The 25,267-nt window shown below is 47.2% G+C and overlaps 1 protein-coding gene and 1 pseudogene across 9 annotated transcripts in view; one reads left to right on the top strand and one right to left on the bottom strand.

Moving 5' to 3' along the window:
* The window catches only part of LOC109552561 (taste receptor cell protein 1-like), a 70,123-nt gene that overhangs the window by 29,947 nt on the left and 14,909 nt on the right, over positions 1 to 25,267 (top strand). For 7 of the 9 annotated variants that reach the window (XM_073801268.1, XM_033852020.2, XM_033852016.2 and 4 more), the window contains exons 1-2: positions 19,776 to 22,925; positions 24,567 to 24,688. The exons of 1 other annotated variant lie outside the window; for it this stretch is intronic. The gene's annotated coding sequence lies outside the window, so the exon portion shown is untranslated. Of the gene's footprint in view, positions 1 to 3,182; positions 12,307 to 19,775; positions 22,926 to 24,566; positions 24,689 to 25,267 lie in introns of those variants that run through there. One more of the 9 variants, XM_073801266.1, reaches the window with a different exon arrangement.
* LOC101318659 (stress-induced-phosphoprotein 1 pseudogene) lies at positions 18,763 to 19,978 on the bottom strand (annotated as a pseudogene).

The following is a 25,267-nucleotide window of genomic DNA, read 5'->3' as shown; positions in this document are numbered from 1 at the left end:
GAGACAGTGACCGGGCTTCAGGGGAAGGAGACATGGAAGTCAAGGGCAGCAGAAGAGACCATGCATGAGCTGGGAGGGCCCAGAGGCAGCAGCTGCATGAATAACATGAGTACAAGTCTCTGTATCTTCCATATAGGTCTGCATAAGTACGGAGAGATAAGTTGTCCCTTTCCCCCACCTTCTCTCCCTTCTGCTTCATGCTGCTTGCTGCAATCCCAGCTCCTTTTTCCACATGAGGGCAAAAGGGAGGGGAATGACGAGTACGTCATCGCTAAATTGCAGTCAGACTCATATCCATGATCTGGATCTTCCATGCTATTACAAGATTCTCCAATGTCCACTGAGTGCCTAGGGGTAATTCTTTTTTTAAAAAATTTTATTGAAGCATAGTTGATTTAAAATGTTGTGTTAATTTCTTATGTACAGCAAAGTGACTCAGTTATACATATGTTACAGACCAGGGTTCTTGGCCTCCTTAATCAATAGAAATTGATTAGAGGACAGACAAGAAATTCAAGTAAGGCTTTATTGGGGCCCCTGCTGTAGCAGAGGGGAGCAAGAACAAGTAACAGTTTCCCTTGCTAGCTCCCTCCCTCAAGGTGGTGTGAGCTGATTCCTTATATGGGGTGAGGGTAGGGGTATGTCCAGGGTTCTGGCCGGTGGGGTGGCTTAGATGGTGTGCCCGGCCCTTAGGTGGTGCTGTGTGCTGGGGGCATGCGCAGTACCCTGCCTTTGCCCCGGGCTCTTTAGAAGGGCCACTTGGGCTTTTTGGTCTCTTTGTATCTTGTCCAGAATTTGCCCCAACTGCGCATGCACACAGTTATTTTTAGTCCCTTATAGTTTCTTTGTATTTTGTTGCTCAAGGTGATGTTTGACCAGGTGCAAGCACTGCAGCACTGTGGCACTGCAGCAAAGGGTCCCGGGTCCCAGCCTGTCTCATTTCCCCCAAGGGACTCTACACCTTTTTTCTTAAGGGGTAAGGGGCTGAAGGTCTCTTCTTCTGAAACTCTTCCTCCTGGATGGGCTGCAGACCCTAGCCTACCCTAGAGGTGTAGAAGTCCCTCGCTGATTGTTTCAAGGACTTGTAGGGACCTGGGCCACTCTCCGCTGGAATGGGTTGAATGCCTTGAGCCGTCATGAGCCTTACTTCAGACTGTTGGAGCCTAGAAGACACAACCTTAACCAGAAGGTTAAACAAACAAGGGCTAAAAAGGGGAAGAACAACAATAGCCATTAAAGGGCCTAGAAAGGGAAGGAACCAGGTTAACTTTGGGAAGGCTTCCTTAACTATTGACCAGACAGCTGAGGTGGTATCACCCCTGCCAAAATTGTGAAGCCACTTTGCTCGGGCATATATTTCCTTAATATTAACTTCTACTTGTCCTGTCGCATTGACCCAGGTGCAGCAGAAAGTATTAGTTATCACACAGACTATCTGTCAGTGGTGCCTGACTTTTGAATAGATATCTCAGATCTTCCACTGGCTCACAGTGTATTGTTCTTCTGTTGTGACCTGCGGGGCTTCTGGAGGTAAAACCTTTAGTGGACAAATGTACCCAACTAGATATCCTTTGAGTTTGACAGCAGTGGGAGTGGCTAAAATTACTTTATAGGGGACCTTCCATTTTGGCAATAGTTGGTCTTCAGGGATCCAACTTTCCAGGTTTTACGCACTTGGTCCCTGGGGTTTATTTGTGAAGGAACTGCTCCTTCCTCTGTATTTTTAGTGGGAGCTGGCCGTACTTTGTGGGCACAGTCCTGGATTGCCTTCTGAACTTGTCCTAGGTTAATAGTATATCTCAGGCCTGGTTTACTTCCTCACCCAGTACAATGTCAGTAGTAAGAAAAGGCCTCCCATAGGTCGTTTCAAATGGCTTAAGCCTCAGACCACTCCTGGGGGCTACACGGACCCTGAGGGGTGCAGTAGGAAGCCAGCTGGTCCAGGGTTCATGAGTGTCTTGGCAGAGCTTTGCTAAGGTTTTCTTTAAAGTATGGTTCATTTTCTCTACCTTCCCTTTCTCTACCTTTCCTTGGCACTGGGGGTGCCAAGAGATGTGTAGCTTGTAATCTATCCGTAGGGCCACTGTGAACCCCTGTGTGATTATGGTTATAAAGGGGCTGTTATCACTCTGCAGGGACTTTGGAAGTCCAAACCAAGGAATTATTTCTTTTAAAAGGGACATACAGACTGCCATAGTCTTTTCAGATCGGGTGGGGAAGGCTTCAGCCCATCCTGTGAAAGTATCAACAAACACCAGAAGATATTTATATCCTCATCGTGGGGACATTGGGTGAAATCTAACTGCCAGCCTTCCCCCGGGTATGTCCCTCGGCATTGAATTGGCCTGAGTAACGAAGGGGGGATTGGGTGGGTCTGTGGGTTATTACAGCCACACAGATCACAGGCAAGTGTTAGTGTTCTTTTAAGCCCCGTCCCTGAAAAAGCCTTTCGCATCAAGTCCCATAGCGCATCCTCCCATAGTGGGTGGCATCATGTAAGCTCTTAGTGAGTTTCCACTGTTGGGCCTCAGGGATTAGAACCTTATCCTCCTTTTTATACCAGCCAGTGCTTCCTTTCTCATAGTTCCATTTCTCAGCATTTTCTTGTTCCTGTGGGGAATACTGGGGAAGGCTAGGGAGTTCAGGGGGCCATAATTTGTTCAGGTTCCTGAAATCAAGCTGCCTGTTTTGCAATTTGATCAGCTTTGCTCTTCCCTTGGCTCACAGAAAATCCACCCCTCTGATGGACCCTACAGTGGGCTACTGCTACCTGGGTCGGGAGCTGCACTGCTTCTGAAAGAGCCAGAATCAAATCTTTATGTTTTATGGGGGAATTTCTAGTGGTTAACGTTCCTCTTTCTTTCCAAATGGCAGTGTGAGCCTGTAGCACATGGAATCCATAATTAGAGTCAGTAAAAATATTTAATTTCTTATCCTTCCCTAATTGCAAAGCTCTCATTAATGCAATTAGTTCAGCCTTCTGGGCTGACGCCTGGGGTGGCAGGGCCTTGGCTTCCATAACTTCATCTAGATTAACTATGGCATACCCTGCCTTTCAGGTTCCCATTTCTACAAAACTGCTCCCATCAGTAAACCATTCGACCTCAGGGCTGTCAAGAGGCTCATCTAGAAGATCAGACATGCTGGAGTAAGTTTGTTCTGTGGTCTCAATACACAGATGCACTGAGTCTCCACTCTCGACTGCTGGAAACAGAGTTGCTGGGTTCTTCAGGGTTTGGCATACCTTTAAGGGAATGTCAGGGGTACCCATTAGGAGGGCCTGGTATCTTGTTAACCTTCCGCCAGCCAACCAATGATGTCCCTTGGCTTCCAGCACAGATCGTACCTCATGAGGGGTTAACACATCTAAGTGTTGTCCCAGGATGAGTTTGGAAGCCTCATTAACCCACAGGGCTGTGGCTGCTACTGCCCACAGGCAGCTTGGTCATCCCAGGGCCACTGAATCCAGTTGTTTTGAAAAGTAAGCCACTGGTCTTTGATCCAGTCCCAGCTTTTGGGTCAGAACTCCTAGTGCTGTCCCTGACCTCTTGTGAACGTATAGGGTGAAGGGCTTGTCCAGATTTGGAAGCCCCAATGCTGGTGCTCTGCTCAACTCAGGCTTTTGAGTCTCAAAGGCCTGTTGGTAGTCCTTATTCCATTGAAGGGGTTCCCTTTCTTCTCCCTTCAGAGCCTCATATAGAGGTTTGGCTATAAGGCCATAATTTGGAATCCAGGTACAACAGAACTCAGCCATCCTGAGAAAGCCTCGGAGTTGCCTCTGTGGTTGGAGATGGTAATGCACTAATTGCTGTTTTTCGATCTATGGCCAGGGCTCATGCCCCTGGGCTCAAAAGAAATCCTAAATATTGAATCTGTTGCTGTGAGATCTGAGCCCTGGTTGAAGAGACTTTATATCCCCTTTTTGCCAGAAAATTTGGGACCCTAACAGTATTTTATCTGAATCTTGTTTGGTCTCACTATTTATCAATAAATCACATCAACATATTGTAGCAGAGTTCCCTTCTCAAGGCCCAGTTTCCTCAGTTGTCTTGTTAACATGTTTCCCAAAAGATGGGGGCTGTCCTGAAAACCCTGAGGAAGCACTGTCCAGGTATACTGGGTAGCCTCCAGGGTGTCAGCATCCATCCAACTCAAAGGCAAAAAGGATGTAGGGGAATACAGAAAAACGCATCTGCGAGGTCCAAAACAGAAATACTGAGCGCTCCCCGGCACATGGGCGAGGGTGTATGGGTTTGGCACCAGTGGGTGAATAGGGATGGCTGCCTCATTCACTGCTCGTAAGCTGGTAAGTCTTGCACAAACAGATATTCCCCGTTAGGCTTCTGAATGGGGAGGATGGGGGTAATGCAAGGGGATTGGTAGGGCCTAATGTGTCCGTGTTTTAGAAATTTGCTGAGCAGCAGTTGGGTTCCCCTCAGGGCTTCAGGCTTTAAAGGATATTGCCTTTTCCAGGAGTATTTTTCCCCAGGTCTTAAACTTTTTTTTTATTGGGGGAACGCGTTTTGCCCTTTCTGGCACCGATGTATTCCAAACTTCAGGATCTACTCATTCTCTAACACCTTGGGGGATGTTTTGAGGAGAATTATAATGACCAGCAGGTGGGTCATCTGGGGCTACTAATAGATGGCATTCTCTGTTTGAATTCTCTACCTCGTTGGATTTCACCCTGTCCTAAGAATATACTAGCTCCTAACTTATTTAGCACATCTCTCCCGAGGAGAGGGACAGGGCATCCTGGCATACACAAAAAGGAGTAAGTAATATTAATGGACCCGATTCTGCAGGCAAGGGGAGATGTAAATCGCCTTACTTTTGGCTGTCCATCATCTCCCATCCCAGTACACTCGGTTGGAGAGGGGGACAGCTGGCCAAGTCAGAACAGAGCAGGCGGCTCCAGTGTCTACAAGAAATTTAGTTCTTCTACCTGCCACATCAAGGGTCACCTGAGGCTCCGCTGGAGTAATGAGGATCGATCGAGTGCGATCTGGAGCCGGGCAGGTGCTCAGTCTGTGTGTGGGAATCTCATCAGAGAGATTCACAAGGAACTGGGGCCAGTCAGAGTTGCCCCTCGGGCATCCCACTAGAGGGCGCTCAGGACATTCCCCCTCCCAGTGCCCCCCTTCCGAAATAAGGCACACTTGTTCGGGCCCAGGCAGCTTCTTGGTGGTCTGTCCAGCCTTCTCGGCCCTCCAGGGTCCCCTCAAGGTGGTGCGTGGATCAGAGCAGCCTAAAGCTGCATTTTCTTTATTAGCCTCTTACCGTTATTGGCCTCCTCCATTAAGTCTCGGTTGTTATGGACCTTGAAGGCCTCCTCTACGAAGGTTGACAACGGGGTTTGGGGCCCAGCCTCAAGCTTTTGTAATTTTCTCTGGATATCAGGACTAGCCTGGGTGATAAAACGCATGGCCAAGGGTGTCCTTCCTTCTGAGGACTCAGGGTCTGTATTGGTGTTCTTCCGGAATGCGTCTGTCACCCAGCTCAGGAAGACTGCCAGGTTTTCATCTTTTTCCTGTGTAACTTCTCAGACCTTATCATAATTTACAGGCTTCACCCTACACCTTTTCATTCCTTCTGATAGGCAAGTGATGTAATGTCTCATCCTACCCCGGCCTAGATGATCTTCATCGTCCCACTGGGGATTGTGTTCTGGGATTGTGTTCTCACCTGCCTGATAAATATGGTGTAGATTGGTTGCCAGTAGGCCATCTCCATGTTCCTTGGCCTTCCTCAGTATACGCTCCTTTTCATCTGGGGTGTGACAGTGGGCCAGAATAACCATGATGTCCTGCCAGGTGAGAGAGAATGTCAACCCCAACCTGATAAATTCATCCCTAAAATTGTCAGGGTTCTCTGAGAACCTGCCAAACATCTCCTTACAGATTCCTGTCTCCCACTGAGAAGGGGACATGCACTCTAGTAATCCCTCTGTCCTGAAGGGGGTAAAGGCCTTGTGGGGCAGAGGTAGGGGCTAACGTTGAACCTGATTCGGAGTGACAGGAAGTTCCACTACAGGTTACCCTGGAGGGACTAGTCTCTCCCTCCTGGGGCAATGGAAGATATAAAGGGACATAGCGAGGCAGAGTTTGGGATTGGTCAGAGGGACCCAGAGAAGTAGGTGGCTCCGGGGAAGTAGGTGGGGCTTGATTTCCCCCCTGAGAGTTGGGGAAGGTTAGAATGGGGTCATCTAAAACATCAGGAGTGTTTTCTGATTCCCCAGGCTTTTGATTACAGGAGCTGCATAGAGCTGGGTAAAGGATCATGAACGCTTGAACGCAGGGAACCCCAGTGCATCTTCCCATCTTGTGACAGTAAAGATCCAATTGCAAGATGGTATTATAATTTAGAGACCCATTTTCAGGCCATTTTTCTCCATTCCCCAGCTTATATAAGGGCCAGGTAATGTTACAGTAGAGTTTGGTTTTCCCTTTTCATCCCATCAATTTTGAAAAATTTCCAATTTTTTTTTGGTGTATTTTTAAAAAATTAAATAAAATTTATTTTTTTGTACAGCAGGTCCTTATTAGTTATCCATTTTATACATATTAGTGTATACATGTCAATCCCAATCTCCCAGTTCATCCCACCACACCCCCTCCCCACCACTTTCCCCCATGGTGTCCATATGTTAGTCCTCTACATCTGTGTCTCAATTTCTGCCCTGCAAACTGGTTCATCTGTACCATTTTTCTAGGTTCCACATATATGTGTTAATATATGATATTTGTTTTTCTCTTTCTGACTTACTTCACTCTGTATGACAGTCTCTAGATCAATCCACGTCTCTACAAATGACCCAATTTCGTTCCTTTTTATGGCTGAGTAATATTCCATTGTATATATGTACCACATCTTATTTATCCATTCATCTGTCGATGGGCATTTAGGTTGCTTCCATGTCCTGGCTATTGTAAATAGTGCTGCAGTAAACATTGGGGTGCATGTGTCTTTTTTTTTCTTTTTTAAAATAAATTTATTTATTTATTTATTTTTGGCTGTGTTGGGTCTTCGTTGCTGTGCATGGGCTTTCTCTAGTTGCAGTGAGCAGGGGCTACTCTTCATTGCAGTGTGCGGGCTTCTCATTGCCATGGCTTCTCTTGTTGCGGAGCACGGGCTCTAGGCGCACAGGCTTCAGTAGTTGTGGCATGTAGGCTCAGTAGTTGTGGCTCGCGGGCTCTAGAGCTCAGGTTCAGTAGTTGTGGCGCACAGGCTTAGTTGCTCCGCAGCATGTGGGATCTTCCCGGGCCAGGGCTCAAACCCATGTCCCCTGCATTGGCAGGCGGATTCTTAACCACTGCGCCACCAGGGAAGCCCTGCATGTGTCTTTTTGAATTATGGTTTTCTCTGGGTATGTGCCCAGTAGTGGGATTGCTGAGTCATATGGCAATTCTATTTTTAGTTTTTTAAGGAACCTCCATACTGTTCTCCATAGTGGCTCTATCAATTTACATTCCCACCAACAGTGCAAGAGGGTTCCCTTTTCTCCACATCCTCTCCAGTGTTTGTTGTTCGTAGATTTTCTGATGATGCCCATGCTACCTGGTGTGAGGTGATACCTCATTGTAGTTTTAATTTGCATTTCTCTAATAATTAGTGATGTTGAGCAGCTTTTCATATGCTTCTTGGCCATCTGTATGTCTTCTTTGGAGAAATGTCTATTTAGGTCTTCTGCGCATTTTTGGATTGGGGTGTTTGTTTTTTTTAATATTGAGCTGCATGAGCTGTTTATATATTTTGGAGATTAATCCTTTGTCCGTTGATTCGTTTGCAAATATTTTCTCCCATTCTGAGGGTTGTCTTTTTGTCTCGTTTGTAGTTTCCTTTGCTGTGCAAAAGCTTTTGAGTTTCATTAGGTCCTATTTGTTTATTTTTGTTTTTATTTCCATTACTCTAGGAGATGGATGAAAAAAGATCTTGCTGTGATTTATGTCAAAGTGTGTTCTTCCTATGTTTTCCTCTAAGAGTTTTATAGTGTCCAGTCTTACATTTAGGTCTCTAATCCATTTTGAGTTTATTTTTGTGTATGGTGTTAGGGAGTGTTCTAATTTCATTCTTTTACATGTAGCTGTCCAGTTTTCCTAGCACCACTTATGGAAGAGACTGTCTTTCTTCCATTGTATATCCTTGCCTCCTTTGTCATAGATCAGTTCACCATAGGTGTGTGGGTTTACCTCTGGACTTTCTATCCTGTTCTATTGATCTATATTTCTGCTTTTGTGCCAGTACCATATTGTCTTGATTACTGTAGCTTTGTAGTATAGTCTGAAGTCAGGGAGCCTGATTCCTCCAGCTCCGTTTTTTTCCCTCATGACTGCTTTGGCTATTCGGGGTCTTTTTTGTCTCTATACAAATTTTAAGATTTTTTGTTCTAGCTCTGTAAAAAATGCCATTGGTAATTTGATAGGGATTGCATTGAATCTGTAGATTGCTTTGGGTAGTGTAGTCATTTTCACAATGTTGATTCTTCCAATCCAAGAACATGGTATATCTCTCCATCTGTTTGTATCATCTTTAATTTCTTTCATCAGTGTCTTATAGTTTTCTGCATACAGGTCTTTTGTCCCTAGGTAGGTTTATTCCTAGGTAGTTTCTTCTTTTTGTTGCAATGGTAAATGGGAGTGTTTCTTTAATTTCTCTTTCAGATGTTTCATCATTAGTGTACAGGAATGCAAGAGATTTCTGTCCATTAATTTTGTATCCTGCAACTTTACCAGTTTTATTCATTAGCTGTAGTAGTTTTCTGGTGGCATCTTTAGGATTCTCTCTGTATAGTATCATGTCATCTGCAAACAGTGACAGTTTTACTTCTTCTTCTCCAATTTGTATTCCTTTTATTTCTTTTTCTTCTCTGATTGCTGTGGCTAGGACTTCCAAAACTATGTTGAATAATAGTGGTGAGAGTGGGCAACCTTGTCTTGTTGCTGATCTTAGAGGAAATGCTTTCAGTTTTTCACCATTGAGAATGGTGTTTGCTGTGGGCTTGTCGTATACACCCTTTATTATGTTGAGGTAGGTTCCCTCTATGCCCACTTTCTGGAGAGTTTTTATCATAAATGGTGTTGAATTTTGTCAAAAGCTTTTTCTGCATCTATTGAGATGATCATATGGGTTTTATTCTTCAGTTTGTTAATATGGTATATCACATTGATTGATTTGCGTATATTGAAGAATCCTTGCATCCCTGGGATAAATCCCACTTGATCATGGTGTATGATCCTTTTAATATGTTGTTGGATTCTGTTTGCTAGTATTTTGTTGAGGATTTTTGCATTATATTTATCAGTGATATTAATCTGTTGTTTTCTTTTTTTATAGTATCTTTGTCTGATTTTGGTATCAGGGTGATGGTGGCCTCATAGAATGACTTTGGGAATTTTCCTTCCTCTGCAATTTTTTGAAAGAATTTGAGAAGGATGGGTGTTAGCTCTTCTGTAAATGTTTGATAGAATTCACCTGTGAAGCCATCTGGTTCTGGACTTTTGTTTGTTGGAAGATTTTTAATCACAGTTTCAATTTCAGTGCTTGTGATTGGTCTGTTCATATTTTCTATTTCTTCCTGGTTCAGTCTTGGAAGGTTATACCTTTCTGAGAATTTGTCCATTTCTTCCAGGTTGTCCATTTTATTGGCATAGAGTTGCTTGTAGAGATGAAGCGGTGTCTTTTGTAACTTCTCCTTTTTCATTTCTAATTTTATTGATTTGAGTCCTCTCCCTCTTTTTCTTGATGAGTCTGGCTAATGGTTTATCAATTTTGTTTATCTTCTCAAAGAACCAGCTTTTAGTTTTATTGATCTTTGCTATTGTTTTCTTTGTCTCTATTTCATTTATTTCTGCTCTGATCTTTATGATTTCCTTCCTTCTACTAACTTTGGGTTTTGTTTGTTCTTCTTTCTCTAGTTCCTTTAGGTGTAAGGTTAGATTGTTTATTTGAGATATTTGTTGTTTTTTGAGGTAGGATAGTATTGCTATAAACTTCCCTCTTAGAACTGCTTTTGCTGCATCCCATAGGTTTTGGATTGTCGTGTTTTCATTGTCATTTGTCTCTAGGTATTTTTTGATTTCCTCTTTGGTTTCTTCAGTGATCTCTTGGTTATTTAGTAACGTATTGCTTAGCCTCTATGTGTTTGTGTTTTTTACGTTTTTTTCCCTGTAATTGATATCTAGTCTCATAGCATTGTGGTCAGAAAAGATGCTTGATATGATTTCAATTTTCTTAAATTTACTGAGGCTTGATTTGTGACCCAAGATGTGATCTATCCTGGAGAATGTTCCATGCACACTTGAGAAGAAAGTGTAATCTGCTGTTTTTGGATGGAATGTCCTATAAATATCAATTAAATCTATCTGGTCTATTGTGACATTTAAAGCTTGTGTTTCCTTATTAATTTTCCATCTGGATGATCTGTCCATTGGCATAAGTGAGGTGTTAAAGTCCCCCACTATTATTGTGTTACTGTTTATTTCCTCTTTTAGAGCTGTTAGCAGCTGCCTTATGTATTGAGGTGCTCCTATGTTGGGTGCATATATATTCATAATTGTTATATCTTCTCCTTGGATTGATCCCTTGATCATTATGTAGTGTCCTTCCTGTCTCTTGTAACATTCTTTATTTTAAAATCTATTTTATCTGATATGAGTATTGCTACTCCAGCTTTCTTTTGATTTCCATTTGCATGGAATATCTTTTCCCATCCCCTCACTTTCAGTCTGTATGTGTCCCTAGATCTGAAGTGGGTCTCTTGTAGACCGCATATATGTGGGTCTTGTTTTTGTATGCATTCAGCAAGCCTGTGTCTTTTGGGTAGAGCATTTAATCCATTCACGTTTAAGGTAATTATCAATATATATGTTCCTATTACCATTTTCTTAATTGTTTTGGGTTTGTTTTTGTAGGTCTTTTTCTTCTTTTGTGTTTCCCACTTAGAGAAGTTCCTTTAGCATTTGTTGTAGAGCTGGTTTGGTGGTGCTGAATTCTCTTAGCTTTTGCTTGTCTGTAAAGTTTTTGATTTCTCCATCGAATCTGAATAAGATCCTTGCTGAGCAGAATAATCTTGGTTTTAGGTTCTTCCCTTTCATCACTTTAAATATGTCATGCCACTCCCTTCTGGCTTGCAGAGTTTCTGCTGAGAAATCATCTGTTAACCTTATGGGAGTTCCCTGGTATGTTATTTGTCATTTTTCCCTTGCTGCTTTCAGTGAGTTTCCCTTCTCTTTAATTTTTTAGTCAATTTGCTTACTATGTGTCTCAGCATGTTTCTCCTTGGGTTTGATTTGATTTGATTACTATGTGTCTCAGCATGTTTCTCCTTGGGTTTGTCCTGTATGGGACTGTCTGCACTTCCTGGACGTGGGTGGATATTTCCTTTCCCATGTTAAGGAAGTTTTTGACTGTAATCTCTTCAAATATTTTCTAGAGTCCTTTCTCTCTGTCTTCCTCTTCTGGGACCCCTATAATGTGAATGTTGTTACGTTTAATGTTGTCCCAGAGGTCTCTTAGGCTGTCTTCATTTCTTTTCATTCTTTTTTCTTTATTGTGTTCCGTGGCAGTGAATTCCACCATTCTGTCTTCCAGGTCACTTATCCGTTCTTCTGCCTCAGTTATTCTGCTATTGATTCCTTCTAGTGTATTTTTCACTTCAGTTATTGTATTGTTCATCTCTGTTTGTTTGTTCTTTAATTCTTCTAGGTCTTTGTTAAACATTTCTTGCATATTTTTGATCTTTGCCTCCATTCTTTTTCCGAGGTCCTGGATCATCTCCACTATCATTATTCTGAATTCTTTTTCTGGAAGGTTGCCTATCTCCAATTCATTTAGTTGTTTTTCTGGGGTTTTATCTTGTTCCTTCATCTGGTACGTAGCCCGCTGCCCTTTCATCTTGTCTATCTTTCTGTGATGTGTTTTTGTTCCACAGGCTGCAGGACTGTAATTCTTCTTGCTTATGCTGTCTGCCCTCTGGTGGATGAAGCTATACAAGAGGCTTGTGCAAGTTTCTTGATGGGAGAGACTGGTGGTGGGTAGAGCTGGCTGTTTCTCTGGTGGGCAGAGCTGAGTAAAACTTTACTCCATTTGTCTCCTGATGGGTGGAGCTGGGTTCCTTCTCTGTTGGTTGTTTGGCCTGAGGTGACCCAACACTGTAGCCTACCTGGGCTCTTTGCTGGGGCTAATGGCGGACTCTGGGAGGGCTCACGCCAAGGAGTACTTCCCAGAACTTCTGCTGCCAGTGTCCTTGTCCCCACGGTGAGACACAGCCACCCCCCACCTCTGCAGGAGACCCTCCAACACCAGCAGGTAGGTCTTGTTCAGTCCTATGGGGTCACTGCTCCTTCCCCTGGGTCCCGACGCGCACACTACTTTGTGTGTGCCCTCCAAGAGTGGAGTCTCTGTTTCCACCAGTCCTGTCAAAGTCCTGCAATCAAATCCCACTGGCCTTCATCGTCTGATTCTCTAGGAATTCCTCCTCCCATTGCCGGACCCCCAGGTTGGGAAGCCTGACGTGGGGCTCCGAACCTTCATTCCAGTGGGTGGACTTCTGTGGTATAAGTGTTCTCCAGTTTGTGACTCACCCACCCAGCAGTTATGGGATTTGATTCTATTGTGATTGCGCCCCTCCTACCGTCTCATTTTGGCTCTCCTTTGTCTCTGGATGTGGGGTATCCTCCTTGGTGAGTTCCAGTGTCTTCCTGTCAATGACCACTCAGCAGTTAGTTGTGATTCTGGTGCTCTCGCAAGAGGGAGTGAGAGCACGTCTTTCTACTCCGCCATCTTGAACCAATCGAAAATTTCCCAATTTTTAAGGATACACTCCAGAGATGTTTCTTCTGGCTTAGAAGAGGATCGTCCCACGTTGAGTAAGCTTCAACCAAGAGCACTTTTAGAAATGAAGTCCAACATCCCAGAGACATTTTACCAGGAAGCTTTTGTCAGAAGGGGGTCGGAGTGTCCTCTGAAATCCCTCTTGCCTAATGGGATTTTGAGTGTCCTCTACTCTCCCATCACCTAACCAGTCCCTCAAGCAAGGGGTCCCCAATAAGGGACATTTGAACCAGTTCCAGTGCATTGCCGGGGCTCTCCCTTGAGGGGGATCTGTTGTCTATAAGCTTATGTCCTATAACAAGGTTCCCTATGTTAGGGTATATTCCTCCAAATTGAGCATCTATAAAGACTAGTATGTGGACTGCTTGGAGTTGGCCAGCCCAATAGGTAGTTTGTAAAAAGGTATGGGCTGCCAAGACCTGGAGTGAAGGGAGTCCTAGAGGTGCAAAAAGGAACTCCTGGAAGAATTGGAGTTGGGCACAACGGAAGATGCCATGGGGGTCAGGACCTGAGGACTTAGAGGTTGGAGTATTCCCACAGGGGATTTTTTGGACATAGAGTAAGGTGAGAGACTAGACAGCAGAAGAGCCCCAAACCCTTTCCCCTATCTGTTTGGTGGCTATGATAAAATTGAGGAGAGCCTGATGATTCTATCTGACACAGGCAGCAGCAAGTTTGGACAGTGTTTCCCATGTAATTTAACATACCAAATGAACCCAATTAGTTTAGGATCTCTCTTTGGGGTGCTCCAGGGGCTGTTTGAAGCATCCAAAAGTTAGCTGGAGGTCAAAAGAACTTTAATTAGAATTTCACATTTGGGAAGTCTGTCAAAACTTTTGAGAAGTTTTAAAACACCTTGTTGGATAGAATTGTAGGTCGCTGTGAAACAATTATTCCTTGAGCTAAGGTGAAAAAAAGATTTCAAAAGTAAAAACAGGGACTTCCCTGGTGGCGCAGTGGTTAAGAATCTGCCTGACAGTGCAGGGGACACAGGTTCGAGCCCTGGTCCGGGAAGATCCCACATGCCGTGGAGCAACTAAGCCCATGCATCACAACTACTGAGCCTGCACTCTAGAGCCTGCGAGCCACAACTACTGAGCCCAAGTGCCACAACTACTGAAGCCCGTGCACCTAGATCCCGTGCTCTGCAACAAGAGAAGCCACCCAATAAGAAGCCTGCCAACTGCAATGAAGAGTAGGCCCCGCTCACCACAACTAGAGAAAAACCCGCATGCAGCAACAAAGACCCAAGGCAGCCAAAAATAAAAATAAATTTTTAAAAAATTATTTTAAAAATAAATAAAAACAGATCACTTAAAGGCACAGAAACTCACACAATCTGTTATCAAAAGCAGCATTCCAGGAAAGCTTTGTTCTCTTATGAGAGAGAGAAACAAAATCCAGTCTTGCATAAGCCTACTCTTAAGAAAATCCATTTACCTAATTAAATTTAACATAACTTTAGAAAATCCTGACCATGTACAAAATTCTTTTCTCAATGTTCCTTTCCCACAAACCTTCTGCAGCTTTCTGTAGCCATATTATCCTGTCCCTTATTCTTTCCATTCAAAAATAACCAGCTCTAGGACAAAAATCACCCTTTTTCCTTTAACGAAATATATTTCCATTCTTCATACCTTCTTTTCTGAAAACAAACATCCTACTTTCCTTAAGGAACCATGAACTATCTTTTACATTAGCATTCTGTAGATTGGTAGAGAACATCTCAAGGCAGCACCAAACAGCTTTAGTTTCTCTCTCACAAGAAGAGAAAAGTAGGTAAATTTAGACCTGTTTAGCAATTAATATTCCAATATTTCGTCTTATTTGAAATGGCCTGGATACTCAATGAGTTCCTATCATTTAACTTAATTTAGTTTCACCCTACCAAAATTTGGAGAGACTATTTAGATGGACATTTCCAAAACATAATTATTCCTATAGAGTTTACCAAAAAGCTGTTATCTCAGTTACCTTTACTTAAAAATTTAATCATATGAGATTATCTTCCCTGTTGACAAATTTCATAACAGAAACAATATGCACTTATTAACTTTCAGTAACCCTACATACTGGGACTCCTGGGACTTCCCTGCTGACCCAGTGGTTAAGAATCCACGTGCCAATGCAGGGGACACGGGTTTGAGCCCTGGTCAGGAAGATCCCACATGCCGCGGAGCAACTAAGCCCGTGCACCACAACTACTGAGCCTGCACTCTAGAGCCCACGAGCCAAAACTACTGAAGCCCACGCGCCTAGAGCCCGTGCTCCGCAGCAAGAGAAGCCACTGCAATGAGAAGCCCGTGCACTGCAATGACGAACAGCCCCCGCTTGCCGCAACTAGAGAAAGCCCGCAGGCAACAACGAAGACCCAATGTAGCCAAAAATAAATAAATAATGTTGATGACTCTAAAGACAGGTCTGTATTAGTTAAACCCATAAGCTTAAGCTAGCTCTAATATCAGATATTAATTCAATATTGAATATTTCCCAGATCACATGAACCTGAAATATATTCTGGTGAGTTTTCTTTTAAATTTCTGAGAATGTATATAAGTACTCAATTTTCTTTAAGTTAATTAAATACAGCTTATTTACAAGTTAGTTTTTACGTAAAGACAGAACCAGAGATCTCAGAGTTTTCCCGCTTGAATTTAAAAACCCTCTTTTTTCTTTTCACCTCAGTCTGGGGGACTACAGATGAATCAGGTGGTTCCTGAGAGCCCAGGCAGAATTACGTTACAAAGGCAGAGGAGAGAGAGGCAAGCTCCTCTCTTCTTTTTTTGCTCTTTAAAATCTAAGTAGGGCTTCCCTGGTGGCGCAGTGGTTGAGAGTCTGCCTGCCGATGCAGGGGACACGGTTTCGTGCCCTGGTCCGGGAAGATCCCACATGCTGCGGAGTGGCTGGGCCCGTGAGCCATGGCCGCTGAGCCTGTGCGTCCGGAGCCTGTGCTCTGCAACGGGAGAGGCCACAACAGTGAGAGGCCCGCATACCGCAAAAAAATAAAATAAAATCTCACTAAGTAGGACTTCCCTGGTGGCGCAGTGGATAAGACTCCACGCTCCCAATGCAGGGGGCCTGGGTTCGATCCTTGGTCAGGGAACTAGATCCCACATGCATGCCGCAACTAAGAGTTCACACGCCATAACTGAGGAATCCGCCTGCCGCAACTAAGACCCAGCACAACCAAATAAATAAATTAATTAAAAAAACAAAAAATCTCACTAAGTAACCCAAGGCTGGAGTCTCAGTTTATGTGGGCTGCATTTTCATTTCAAGGTGTAAATGTTCCACCATGCTCACAATGTTGGCAGAGACTTGCACGAGCAGTTAGACAGACAAAACTACATAAAACAAAGGTCCTTTCAAAAACATGTACCAGGGGGCTTCCCTGGTGGTGCAATGGTTGGGAATCTGCCTGCCAATGCAGGGGACATGGGTTTGAGTCCTGGTCCAGGAGGATCCCACATGCCGCAGGGCAACTAAGCCCGTGCGCACCCGTGTGCCATAACCACTGAGCCTGCACTGTAGAGCCCGCGAGCCACAACTACTGAGCCTGTGTGCCACAACTACTGAAGCCTGCTCTCTAGAGCCCGTGAGCCACAACTACGGAGCCTGTGTGCCACAACTACTGAAGTCTGTGCGCCTAGAGCCCGAGCTCCGCAACAAGAGAAGCCACTGCAATGAGAAGCCCGTGCACCTCAATGAAGAGTAGCCCCCGCTTGCTGCAACTAGAGAAAGCCCACACACAGCAACAAAGACCCAATGCAGCCAAAAAAAAACAAGTACCAATGACAGAAACTTAAAGATACAAACAAGGAGTCTTCAGGATGAAGGGGGATGGAAGTATAAGCGTGAGGACCAAAGGAGAGGTAAAGGGAGGAGGGACAGAAAAGACTGAAAGAGAGAAAGAGACAGAGATTGCTATTTCAACCTGCCCCCTGTCGGTGTCTATTCAGGCAACAATCTGTGCGCTTCCAGAAAGGGCCAGTGAAGGAGGGAGCACCCGGTCCACTGCCCACCAGGTGATCAAGCCTGGAAACCAGCCAGTTGTACGTCATCTGTGGGTCCCCAACCCACAGGTGGGACTCTCACCCACGTGTACACCAGTATATAGAAATCTGCTGCTTCAGCCCGTTCCCAACAGGACTTCTCTTGGAGGCAGGAAAATAAAGGCAAGAATATTGGGACGATCAGACTTCCAGATGCTACACGATATGAGGTTTGAACCTCTATCACTCACAAATCTCCAGTCGGGGAGAGCCCACTGGACCAAGGTGTGAGGTGAGCCTCTCCCACCTCTGCTTGTCACCTGTCAAGGTGAGCCATTGCCAGCCAGAGGGAGCAGGTCTCACAGGCTGAGAGGAGTGATGCTGTGGCTGCCTCATGTCCACTTTCTTGGAAGGAAAGGACAGAAGTAAGAGAGGACAGAAGAGAGGACAGAGAGAGAAGTAGAGAGATTTCAGGAGAGGGAAAGGAACAAAGGGGAAAGGGAAAGTGGTGAGGGAAAAAGAATGAGAGGGGAAAAACGTTGCCTGAATGAGGGTACTGAGGCCCTCAGGGGCCAGGAAGGCAGACTTAACCAAACGTGGTGACGCTGAAACAAGAGGTTCAGGCGGCCGCTTGTCACCACAGGGTAGCTGCGTTCAGTGGTTCCGGAGGTGCCCAGATCCTCTCCTGGGAAGGGGACAATAGTCTCTTCGTGGTGTCACCACAAATTATGTTACTGATCAGGGTTCTTGGCCCACAAAGTATGTTACCGATCAGGGTTCTTGGCCTCCTTAATCAATAGAAGTTGATCAGAGGCCAGACAAGAAATTCAGGCAAGGCTTTATTGGGGCTCCTGCCACAGCAGGGGGGGAGCGAGAACAAACAACAGGTTCCCTTACTTGCTCACTCTGAGGTGGGGCGAGCAGGTTTCTAATATGGGGTGAGGGTAGGGGTGTGACAAGGGGTCGGGCCAGAGGGGTGGCTTAGGAGGTTTGCCCATCCCTTTGGTGGTGTTGTGTGCAGGGGGCATGTGCAGTCCCCTGCTTTTGCTGTCAGCTCTTCAGAAGTGGCAGTTGGGCTTTTTGGTCTTTTGTATCTCGTTGTCCAGAATTTGCCCCAACTGTGCATGCATGCAGTTATTTTTAGTCCCTTATATTGATACTTCCTTTGTATTTTGTTGCTCGAGGAGATGTGTGTCCAGGTGCAAGCACTGCAGCACTGAGCAAAGGGGCCCAGGTCCCATATATATATGTGTGTGTGTGTGGTGTGTGTGTATATATATATATATTCTTTTCCATTATGGTTTGTCACAGGATATTTCTTTTCCATTATGTTTTTTTTCATATTCTTTTCCATTATGGTTTGTCACAGGATATTGAATATAGTTCCCTGTGCTCTACAGTAGGACCTTGTTTATCCATCCTGTATATAATAGTTTGCCTCTGCTAATCCCAAACTCCCAATCCTTCCTTCTCCTACCCACCCCACTTCAGCAACCACAAGTCTGTTCTTTATATCTGTGAGTGTCTTTTTGTTTTGTAGATATGTTGATTTGTATCATATTTTAGATTCCACATATAAGTGATATCGTATGGTATTTGTCTTTCTCTGTCTGACTTACTTCACTTAGTATGATCATCTCCAGGTCCATCCATGTTGCTGCAAATGGTATTATTTCATCCTTTTTTATGGCTGAGTAATATTCCATTGTGTATATGTACCACATCTTCTTTATCCATTCATCTGTCGATGGACATTTAGGTTGTTTCCATGTCTTGGCTATTGTAAATAGTGCTGCTATGAACATAGGGGTGCATGTTTTTCAAATTATAGTTTTCTCTGGATATATGCCCAGGAGTGGGATGGCTGGATCATATGGCAATTCTGTTTTTTGAGGAACCTCCATGCTGTTTTCCATAGTGGCTGCACCAATTTACATTCCTAGGGGTACTGCTGCACCTGTTCCAGGATAAGCTGCATGGCCGGGTCATTCATTATCTGCTGCACCTCAAGGCAGCCACGGCCCATCACTTCACATCTTCAGGCTGTCGTGTTGGTTGTACTGGGCCATGAGGTAGCATTGGTAACCATCTGCTGCTTCCTTTACAGTTGGCGTCCAGGTCTGATGCCTTCTGGTAGACATTTGTGGCCTTTGGGTAGTCTTTCGTCACTTCTAGGGCAGCTGCTTTCCATGTATAGCCCTTGATGAACGTTGGCTCTAGCGGGATACATTCCTCCCAGTCCTTGAGTGCCATCTGAAACTCCAAGAGTTTGCTATAGCAGGAAGCTTGATTGCTGTACCATTTAGCATCTTTTGAGTTCTGTTTGATGGCTTCCATTTAATGCTTCCTGGCCTGGGGATAGTTCCTTTTCTGAAAACATGCATTGCCTTTGTTCTTCTCCTCTAAAGCCCACTCAGGGTTTATGTAGGCCAGTCACTCCTGCTCCTGCAGGATTTTCTCTTCCTGTTGGCATTTCTTGAGCACATCTGGGGTTCAGTGCTCTGCCAGAGACTTGTTGTAGAAATGTATGGCACCCTTGTACTTTTCTTTGAAATAGGCGTTGCCAATTTGAGCATAAGCTCTGGTAGTCTGTCGGTAGTCTTCTGGGCCAACTTCAATGGCCTTCTCAAAAAGCTCCCGGAATTCACTGTAGTTGCCCTTTTCAATGTACACGGCTGCTTGGTTGGTCACAAAAGTAATGTTGGTGGGGTCCAGGCCTGTGGCTCTGTCATAGAGCTTCAAGGTTGCGTCAGAATCTTTCTTCTTACAAGCATCATTCCCCAATTCTTTTCCTTTCAGTGCCTGCTTCTTACTCTCCTGAAGATCTTTTTCCATTGGCTCTGGCTTGGTCTCCTTTCTGGGAGGAGGTGGTGGTGGAGGTATTGTCCTGGGATCACGCTCCAACTTCTGGTACAGACTGGACATGTTGGAAGGGGTCATGACTTTCCTGTCTGCCGGCCACGCCTCCATATACTCTGTAAACACTCTTTGAGCTGAGGATTGTTTGCTTTGTGTTTTAAACCCTCCTCATACGTTCGCTTGGCTTCTTCAAATGGGTTTAAGAACTCAAGAGCTTCTGCTTTTCATGAATAGCCCTTGCCCCAGTCAGGCTTGAAGGCAAGAGTTTTGCAACCATCCTCTGAGAGTGTTTCCATTTTTTTTTTTTTTTTTTTTGCGGTACGCGGGCCTCTCACTGCTGTGGCCTCTCCCGTTGCGGAGCACAGGCTCCAGACGCACAGGTTCAGCGGCCACGGCTCACGGGCCCAGCCGCTCTGCGGCATGTGGGATCTTCCCGGACCAGGGCACGAACCCGCGTCCCCTGCATCGGCAGGCGGACTCTCAACCACTGCACCACCAGGGAAGCCCTCTCCTCCTGTATCTTGCTCTAGGAATTCTTCACTATTGTGTTGACCCACTGACAGCTTCAAGCAGATTTTTGTTTCTCTGCAGCCAGAGTTTTTATTAAAGGTAAAAATTGCACTTTTTCCAATTTCTTCCTTGGTTAATGGGCAGTTCATACTGCCTACTCCTTCTTGAGACAGGAGCAAAAGCATGGAGTTGGAAATGAACCTGGAAAGGATGAGGGTTCCCACTTAGCTCAAGTGGAGGGTGCTTGCTGGGGAGACATGGAGAAGGGTGAAGAGAGGAAAATCATGAAGGGCTAAGAGCGCCTAAAAGACTGGGCTGCCTGAAAGAGATGCACGCCCCAAAGACGTCCACTGCCCCCACTGAGGGAGCCCCGCTCAGGTTGGCTGAGTTGGGGGCTGCTGAGTCAGAGAAGGGAGGCCGTGCAAAGTTTCTACCCAACAGAGGTGTAAAGTCAAGGCTAGGACAGTAAAAAAAAAAAAAAAACAACCCAGGAAACCCCAAATAACAGTGGTTTGAATAAGACAGACATTTATTTCTCTCTCACACAAAACAAGTTTGGAGGTGGTGAGTCCACGGTCGGTCAGGTGACTTTACAAGGATGTCTAGGACCTTCCTTTTTTGTTCCACCATCTTCCACTCACAGCCTCTACTTCATGGTCCAAGAGCTTGAGTTTCACATTTCAGTCGGAAAGAAGGAGAAGGACAAAGAGTAACACCTTTTCCTTTTGGGGACACTTACCGTACATCCCTCACGGCACTCATCCTATTGGCCAGAACGGGGTCACATGGTCACACCCACTACAAGGGAGGCTAGGAAATACAGTCTTTATTCTGGACCACCCCATGCCCAGCTAAGAATAAGGGATAGTGGGGACTTCCCTAGTGGTCCAGTGGTTAAGACTCCACGCTCCCAATGCAGGGGGCACGGGTTCGATCCCTGGTCGGGGAACTGAGAAACTAAGATCCCACATGCTGCACGGCACAGCCAAAAAATAAATTAAAAAAAATAAGGGATTGTATTAGTAATGAAGAACGGGAGGAGGAATATTCAGGGACAACTAGTGGTCTCTGCTAGTGCCCTCCCCTTTCCTATCCTGTCCTCCCCCCTCTCCTCCAGGAAGCCTTCCCTGACATCTCCAGTACTTACAGGTGTAAAGTCACTCCCCCATACTCTTCTCTCTGTTCCTCCTGTGAGCCCCCTATTCTGTCCTGGTCAAGTGGCTGGAGCCCTTGGGCCATAATAGCAACACTTCTCTGAGGAGCAAGGTAACAGACGGGGTGGGGGGGGGGGCGGGAATAAGGTCTGGATCGGGCAGGCACATGACAAGGGGCACATGAGGAGTGTAAGCTGATCCCTCACCCCACCCCCACTCCTCCACCAGAGGGCTGGGAGCCCGGGAGAGAGAGCCAGGAAGGGGAGGCCCACCTGCGAAGCTGGCGAGGCCTTACCTCCGGAAGGTACATAGGCGAAGCTGAGCATCTGCCAGCCCCACTGCCGCTGTGTCTAGGCAAATGTCTGCCTGGTCAGCCCTGGGACCACCTGTCCTGTTCCTCCCTTTGGGGTCCCACCTTGCCCACTGCTGTCATGTTCTCCAGGACTCTTTGGGTCTCCACACACCCTCTCTTCTGGTGCTGGACTAGGGTCACAGGATGACCCCCAGTGCAGACCCTCCTCCTGCCCCAGGAAGCCACCACTCCCGATGATCACAGAGGGAGAGGGCTCCCCTCTGGACTCCGCTGTGTTAGGAATGGGGCATGGGGGCGGTGCAGAGCTCTTACGCAGAACAGTCAGACTATAATCGCGCTAGACTGTGGTCCTCTCAGGGCTGTGGAACTCAGGAGGAGGAGGGAGGCACTGGCACCGGCTGCAGTGCCAGGGAAGGGCCTGGTTGAGGGGCTTGAGCTGCTCCACAAGAAGAGGAATACTAACCAGCCCTTGGTACCAGATCCCTATCCTGCCCCAGACGCTGTGAATCTTCTAAAAGTTCTTGTATTGAAATCCTTGATCTCAAGCTAGAATTCCCACTCAATTTATTTCAGGTACGAGGAACAGTTTATTTCAGGTGTTGGGATGGACATCCTGTTGGAGCGCAAGGGAAGAGCAGCGAGACCCCAGGTCTAGCCCAGCTCAAGTGCAAATTCCAGTACCAGCCCTGTCATAGACTGAGCCCCATCCTTGTGCGTAACCTAAGCCCTGATCCTAGACGCAGGCTGAGCCCTGATCTCTAGCTCTTGATTGAGCTTTCTCTGTAAAATTGTTCTTGATCAGCAGGGGTTTGAATGGGGAGAGTGAGCACGTGCTCATCTCCCACCACTGGAGCCTGAACCCAGAGCCCTTGCCTGGTGGTGTGCAGTGGTCTTCAGGCATGTTTCTGTCCGTCATCCCTCTCCTGTCCCTGGGAGCTCCTGCTTTGACCATCGCTGTGAAGCCGGCCTCAGAGCTGAGAGAATCTTCAGCCCTGCCCCCAGCTTTGGCCCCAGCCTCGCCTAGACCGGCCTGGCCTGGCCAGGAGGGGCGCTGAAGGGGCCGGGAGATGAGGACCCAGTGTCCTGGGGTGTGAGTGGCCTTTGCTCTTGGACTGGAGCCATCAGAAATCAAATCTTCCTGGCCCTGAGGGTGCCTGGGAAGGGGGCGGACCTGCCAGCCTGCGCAGAGGTTGGGGTTTCTGCAATCACTCCCTCCTTTGTGGAACACTGACATCTCTGGAGACAGAGGCTTCCTGGCATCACCAGGTAAGACCTGGGCATCCTGGGAGCACAGGCAAGGGAGATGGAATGGGGGTGCCAGAGTGGGTTGGCTGGCCTGGGAGATGGGGTCACAGGCCAGAGTTGGGGCGGGGGGGGCCGCTTATGGAAGGGCAGGTGGGAGAATGGGGGCAATGGAACTAGGACTGGAGGTATAAGTTGTCAAAGACCAAAGCCTGCCCTAAGGAGGGCATCCACCTCATAACCTGGCCAGGCCTGGACTCTTAACCTCTTCACCCCGAAGGGGCTGGGGTGCAGACGGCAGCCTCTGGGTGTGCAGACACAGGAGTGCAGGTTTACAAAGCAGTTGAGCTGTGATTGAGCAGAGGGAAAGGGCTGGGCTGAGGGGTTTGCCTGATCCTGGGATGATATATGTGTTAGGGCTGGGTCGGACCGTGGGAGGATTTTTCCCTTAGAGGAAGGCGTGCCTCCAGGTAGGAGTTGCTGGGTGGTGGCAAGAGGCAGGCGAGGAGGGCACGAGTTTCCAGCCTGATTTCCTGCTGTGAAGGGTTCTAGGGATTATCTCCCCTTAACGGGTTTCTGCGGTCTGCCTGTCATGAGTGACCTGGGACAGACAGGTCACTGACCCTCTCGGAGGTCACACACAGGCCAGGAGCCTGGTGGGAGAGGTTTGAAAGAGCTGAAAACTTCCTCGGGCTGCTGGGGGTGGGATTGGCGGGGGAGGGATGCAGAGCACGGTCTGAGCCCCAAGCCGGGCTGGCTCCCATGAAGGCACCAGACCCCTGCCCTTCCTGCCCTCCGCAGCTCAAAGCTTCTTAGGGCCGCCCTGGTCCTTCTCCTCCTGTGTCTGCAGGGGCAGGGGGAGGAAGGTGGGTGGCGGGCGGAAAGCAGGAATGACTGCAGCAACCAGGAGGAGGCTCTGGTTGAGACTCCGCACCGTTCTGGGTCTGCCCAGAATGCCAGGTCTGCGGGGGTACCAGGGAAGGACCCCTCAACCTAAAGTCCACCCATCTCCACACCCAAAATCCCCAGTCCAGGTCTCTGGCCAGGATTCCACAGGGGCCCAGTGGGGGCGGGCAAGATGGGGACTGTTCTCTGATCTGCCCTCCTCCAGACTCCCCTCCTAGCCTAAGGTGGTGGGAGCAGGGACCAAAGTGCCTCAGGAGCTGGGGCAGGGGATGGGGCATGGCTGTCAGTGTCACTGCCCTCCCCTAAGTCCCATTCTACCTGGACACCAGCAGAGCTCCCACCACGGTTAGCACCTCTGCCATCATCACAGCTCTACCGTGACTGCCACTGTCGCCATAGCCACCCCACCCCACCGTCAGCACCACTAACACCCCCACCCGCGCCCGGATCATCTGCACCACTGAGACCCTCACCACGTCCACGAAGAGCACCCACCTCACATTTGAAGACTGGACAGAACTTTTCATTCTTCTTCAATAGGTTTTCAGGCCTATAACCTCTCGGGCTGTGGGGCTGGCACGTTCAACAGAGTCTGCAGCCCAAAGGGAGAAGGACTTTGCTGGAGGGTCAGGCAGCAGCGGCTGGCAGCTGAGCTGCAGGGCAGAAGTGTGGAAAGGGGCCGGGCAGACGCAGCTCAGGGAGTGGCTGGAGGCTTCAGCTAACCAGAGCTCACAGCTGGGCAACCTTCCTTTTCTGAAGGGGGATCCGAGCGGAGTCTTCCCTCTGCCACCTTGCATCTGGTCCTGGAGGCTTGGCAGCCTGAGCCGGAGCCATCAGCATGAACGGGCAGTGGCTTCCAGCCGCTGGGCTTCTCCTGGCTGGTAAGTGAAGGTGCGGCCCCTGGGGGTGGGGGGCCTGTCCTAGACCCTGCCCGCTCACCTGGGGGACTTCCATGGCTCCCACATCAGGGCTGACCTTCCTTGTCTTCATGTCAGCCTGGCTTTGGTCAGCTCGGAGGATCCTGAGAGGGGGCCAGGATCCCCTGCTCAGTCCCCCACACTTGGGGCTCCATGAGGGCACTCAACGTCACCCACTTGGGGGAACCTGGCATGGGGCTGGCCCCCAAGGGGCTCAGTGCACCCTTGTAGCCAGGTGTGGTATTACAGCTTTCAAAGATGGGTCCCCTCCCCATCCCCCCACCCCCCTTCAGCCCTCCAGAAGCATCCTGTGTTCTGGGAATGGAATAAGGTAATTGCCTTGTTTCCTTGCTGGAGGTTGAACAGCACTTCCCAGCATCCTCAAGCAGCCTGGATCTCACCAGAAAAGACTCCTTTGAGGAGGGGTCCTGCCATGGGGTGGAGCTGGGATGGGAGAGAAGAGAGGGACCCTTGAGGTATGCCCCTTTACCCTCACTGTCCCCCTTTCTGGTGGCAGGGCAGAGTTCCAGTGTCTCTGGTGGG

The sequence above is a fragment of the Tursiops truncatus genome, chromosome 2 (genome assembly GCF_011762595.2).
Source record: "Tursiops truncatus isolate mTurTru1 chromosome 2, mTurTru1.mat.Y, whole genome shotgun sequence".
NCBI classification, from domain to species: domain Eukaryota; kingdom Metazoa; phylum Chordata; class Mammalia; order Artiodactyla; family Delphinidae; genus Tursiops; species Tursiops truncatus.
The sequence above is the reverse complement of the archived record's forward strand: the minus strand, read 5'-3'. Positions and strand labels throughout refer to the sequence as shown.